Here is a 5517-nt window from a genome sequence, read left to right as displayed (position 1 = left end):
CTTTCCCTAAAAGTCACCTCATAGCCTCAGCTCAGCACTAATGGTGCCCACACAGGTGGGGCTGTCAGTTACTTAAAGAATGGACATGGAAAGGTCATGTTCAGGCTCCAGAAACAGGCTCAGGGTCATCTGAGCAAGAGTGTAGATTCTGGGCACAAGCTTCAGATGGGCATTTCTCCTTAGCATAGTATATTCCTTGTTCATGTGAAGTAACATGACTAGAGAAAGACCCCAAAAGAATTCTTGCACAGAATATGGAACCTTCTTGCCTCACCCCAAGGTGGCAGCTGTTTCCAGGGACTACAGTCTCAGTGATTCATCTAGTCTTGGTTTCCAAATCAGTACTTTTATTCTGCGTTCTTCTCAAATACCACAGGCTTGCTTAGGACCCTGATCTTGAAGATTATGCCTTCACTTTCTCCTACTGATGACCTGGATTTCTTCCTGATGTCTGGTCCAGGCTCCTTGAGCATCTTATTAATCCAGAGAGCTGGATTCTCTACTTAGCATCTTTGAGCACAACCATGAATCTGACTGCTGGTCTTAACTCACACCATAGTCTACCTGCAGCTCGTTCATCTAACAACCTACCCTACATTAGTGGGATTGCCTTCCAACCCCAGTGTATGATCTGGTCTGGAATCAAGTGAAGCTTCTGTAAAAGAAACCCCAAGAAACATAGTTGTCCTGGGTGGCAGGGCGCCAGGCCAGTGCAGAGGTCAGGAAACAGCAGCAGCCACACACAGAGGAACAGGTCTCTAACAGCCTCACCTGTCTCCTTCAGTGATTAAGAGGCCATTTCAAGGAGAAGTCTTTCGTCCCTCCAAAACACACACGCAATTATCCTAAAAGGAGTCAAGCAGATTTACCTTTAGTGTGGGCCTTACCTCTCAGAACCATTCTTGCCTTTCTTCTCTCAGATGCTTGAAATTGCTTTAACAGGGATACAGTTTTTTCAGTTCTAATTAGAGAAAAAAGGATCAAAATACATAGGCCTGACTATGGTTAAGCATTTACAGAAACTCATTCACACTCAAGTGCCATTAGTCAATCAATCAGTTAACATCTATAAATGGCAGATATTAAATCTCTTCCTTTTTTGATGAGAGTGTATGTGGGGGGGGTGGGGGTGGAGGAGATGGTAGAAAGTAACTTAGAAATTCAATGCTTCTGCATATGTGGGTGGAATTACCATTGAGAGGGGGTTAGGAGGAATATAAATGGAAGGTTGGGGATCTAGAAGACAATGAAAAAACTTCACTGATTCATTCACCTTCTCTTCACCAGGTTGCATGTGAAATTCAGTTCCAATTTGATTCCACTCTTAGGACATGGGGTTCAAAGCGCATAATCTACAGATGATTAACCAGTAATGTGATTATGTTTGAAAAACAAAATATCACTCACAAATTCTGTAGAAAAGAGAAAATAGATCCCTTCAGTTTACATTTGAAGAGATGTGAAGCAGAGTTCTATGTTGTGTGGTGTCTGAGGGTATCTGTGGTGACCATGGTATCTGAGGGTCTTGCAGCTGCTCTTGGAATAGATACCTTCACACATTGTTATCTGCTTTTATCTTTACTCCAAATCTTAGGGCAAACAAATTTCATAGTAATAAAAATAATAACAGGTAACATTTTTTGAACAAAGTAATGTGCTATGAAAAGCTACTTGGATTGCATTATTTAGTTTTCAAACAAATTGTGGAGAATTCAGCATCATAGTAAAAACACTGTTCTTAACAAATTATAAAAATTATGGAGCAGGCATATGGAATAGACATATATGGAGTAGAATTGATCATGGTACACAGATAAGTCATAGCTGTGTGTAAACAAACTGATATATTCTTGTCATAAAAATAAAAGTGACAGTTTTTTAGAAATAATTTTATTTTTGAAATTCATTATTGAGTAGAGCCAGTATATAGTTCCACCTATAATATAAAAATAATTTTTAGTCAATGCAAGATAATTTAAAAATTCTGTAATGTCCATTAATTTTAGCTCCCAAATCTGTCCTGGTTTATATGATCAATTATATAATTATGCTACCTATTTAAAAGGCATTACTACCCATCCAGTGAACCAAAACATACACCTGGAGGTCATTTGACCCTTTTTATGTAAACATCCAGTCACTAAGTAATTATGATTTTAACTAAGTTTCCACTTTTCTATCACTACCTGAGTTCAAAGCTTTAGCATTTCTCTCCAAAATTGCTTTGAAAGACTTCTGTCTGGTCTTATTCCCCAACTTTTATCCTTTTAATCCACCGTCCACAGTGCTGTCAAAGTGATAACTGCATAAAATCCTTTGAAAGTTATCAATTTTCTACAAAATAAAGTTAAAGCTTTCTGGCATAGGTGGATTTTTGCCTCTCCTCCATACCTTTTTTCTTTCCTCTGTGTACTCTTTCCTCCAGATACTCTTTGGCTATATCTATGTATCAAATACATTATCTTCCTTCAGTACATGAGACAGGACATGGAATTTGCTCAGCCTCTTATAATGCTTTTCACCTCTTTTTTTGGCTTGGCTCTCTTAGCAGAAGGTGCATTCCTTTACCATAGCACTTTACATACTGCACTATAATCATGGATTTGCTGTCTTCCTCTCTTAACTGTGTTTCACTAGAACGGGAGGGTTTCCTTTGGGAGTCATCGGCACTATTCTCAATGCCGATGACTCCCAAATCTATACAGCAGTCAAAAACTGAACTAGCATTCCTCACAAATCTTTTCTACCTCTGCTTCATATTTACCCAAACTACATGTCAATGCCCTCAGAACTTCACACATCTCTGAATCACTACTCACCCTCTTATATTTAATTAGTTTTCATTGTATTATCGCCTTAAAATATTTTTTGAAAGTATGCCTTCCTCCCCATTTCTACTGCTAAGGTAATGCTGCCAGCAGTGTGTAATGACATCCCCATCCCCCAAAATGTGTATGTATATATGCGCACACAGAAATATACATGTTTATTATAAATTTTATCTATATAAAGCATATGTAGCACCAGTTTAAAAGTATAAAAAAATGCATTATGCTCTTTACTGTAAATTCCATAGATCTAATTGATTCTCACAGAATGCTTTTGTTGATATTTGCTAAACTTTTGTACCCATAGCCAACCAACTTACGGTTGCAACTAATGACAACTGTGATTCTGATATAAACCTTCTGAAAAAGTAAAGACATAAGTTGGAACTTTACTTACTCAATAATGACATGAACAACTTCTGGATAATTTTTATTAGAATTATAGTGTATAAAGTTTTGAGCTATTCACAATGGAATAACTAAAGGTATGACATACTTTTAAGTTGAATTTACCTTATTATAATTTTCTCCATTATTTTCTTAAATCTAGAAAATCAATTAAACAAATCATCATGATTGTGATTTTAGCATTTGTCAATTGCTGTAGTGTAAATATTCCAATCCTGACTGATTTCAAGCTACCACCATAAAGTCACTAAACACTGAGTTGGGAAGAGGTGTACAACAGTACACCATTTCATATTATTTGCATCTTACAGATACATATAACCCCAAAGGCATAGATAATAGTAAAATAAGTATTCAGTGAGCAGTTTTGAGTATTTATTACCTCTATTTAAAATGTAAATCCTTTAATTATAAACATAGGTAATTTAATTTTTAATAATGATTGTATGTAAAAACTGACTCACAAAAATCCTGAAAATTTAGCATGTGGCTCTCACGAGCCAGTGCAGGCTGACTCCCGGCCAGCATGGCTTGTCATTCACCAGCCTGTGTGATGATGTCCTAAGTTGACCCTTGTTTTCCCATTCTAGGAAGCCATCTCAGATATAGTTTCAGACTACATGTGGATGCAGGACTCCTATTCACACACTCAGAATATCTCCCATTATTAAGAGAATAAAGTCTGAACTTTATAGTGATTGTCCTTAAGGAAACCAGATCTGGACCTTCCAAATATTTCTCACCACTCAACTTCATGTTATAATTGACCCTAATATCACTTAAATTCTTACTATTTACAAGATACTTTTTATATTCTTTTTTTAAAAATATGTTTTTTATTGATTTCAGAAAGGAAGGAAGAGGGAGAGATAGAAACATTAATGATGAGAGAGAATCATTGATCGGCTGCCTCCTGCAGAGCCCCAATCTGAGGATCAAGCCTGCAATCTGAGCATGTGCCCTTGACCAGAATTGAACCCGGAGCCTTCAGTCCGCAGGCTGATGCTCTATCCACTGAGCCAAACCTGCGAGGGCACTTTTTATATTCTTATGCTGAATTTTTTGTGTTGGATTTCTTTCTCTCCATTCCTGCATTCCCAAATTCTATATACTGCATACTACAAGATCATTTAAAAATTTAAATTCTGTCTGAAATGTTTTTCTCTTTTTATCTGGCTGGAAATAACTTTTCCCTTTGTTCCTTCTCATTTAACACTTCATGTGTGCCTCATTTACAGCCCTCGTATTCTACCTTGTATGCAATACATTTTTATTGCATGTCTATGATATATAAGGGACTATTTTCAAAGTAATTTAAAAAAGTATAACAGAGAAAAAACATCCTAGAGAGATCTTTGAGAGGGAACCTAACCTTGGGGTAAGGAAAAAAGGAGCATGTAGTGATGGAATCAGAGAAGTAGGAAGAGAGTTGGGAAACTATAGGGGTCCAAGAAACCTGGTAAAGAGAAAATGTCAAATAGGATCTTATCAATAGAGATGGAGAAGTTGCAATATTTGAGTATTTTGTTTGAAACCAGCCATCTACATGGTATTTAGATTGACATAGGTCATGACAGATCACAGTAAAAGATAGAGCATATGATGTAAATGTTCTCATAAAAGAAGCAGGTGTTTATTTTACCTTCCAGAATATTGTAGGTTTGGCCAGTACTACCAATCCCTAATCAAATTTTAGAGGTTTACATTTAGAATGTCTTGAAAGAATTACAAATGTAGACTGTAAATTCTGAGAATGGAAGAATCCTTGAAAGAATTTGCATGCCAAGTAATGCAAAATCAATTCCAGGAAATGTTAAAGTAGTTGGCAACTTCTGGAATTAGCTGATCTCTATTCACATGATAACAAAATCCAGAAGTTAATCCAAGTGTTTACAAGGAGAAAGGCATGTGGACTGCATACCTAACACAGACAAATACTTGTAACTGAAGCAGAAGCTTTATTTGATAAGTGCTGTGACAGAAAGTGCATTGGGGAAGAAACGGGCAGTAGGCTCTGCCAGCTCTCTCATCTTTCAGGGAGAACAGCGAAAATCAACACTGTGGCGGTATTAATGGATCAACTCTTGCCTTTGATTCCTCTCTAGATACAACTAAAATATGACAGGATAAAGTTATACCTGGAAATCTTCTATGTCTCGCTGTTACACATAAGGAACCAGTATTCTAGAGACTGGGAAACTGGGCAAGGTGAAACTTGGGAACTTGTGCTTTATGTATTTTGGAGATACTACCTTGTTAATCTACTCTGAAGATTTTTCCC

At 36.9% G+C, this 5517-nt stretch overlaps 1 long non-coding RNA gene across 1 annotated transcript in view; it reads left to right on the top strand.

The window, feature by feature from the left end:
• The window catches only part of LOC102766877, a 95781-nt gene that overhangs the window by 61667 nt on the left and 28597 nt on the right, over positions 1 to 5517 (top strand). The window lies entirely within an intron of this gene.

Source organism: Myotis davidii, unplaced genomic scaffold (genome assembly GCF_000327345.1).
Source record: "Myotis davidii unplaced genomic scaffold, ASM32734v1 scaffold44, whole genome shotgun sequence".
NCBI lineage: Eukaryota > Metazoa > Chordata > Mammalia > Chiroptera > Vespertilionidae > Myotis > Myotis davidii.
Note: the sequence above shows the minus strand (reverse complement) of the source record. Positions and strands in the feature narration are given on the sequence as shown.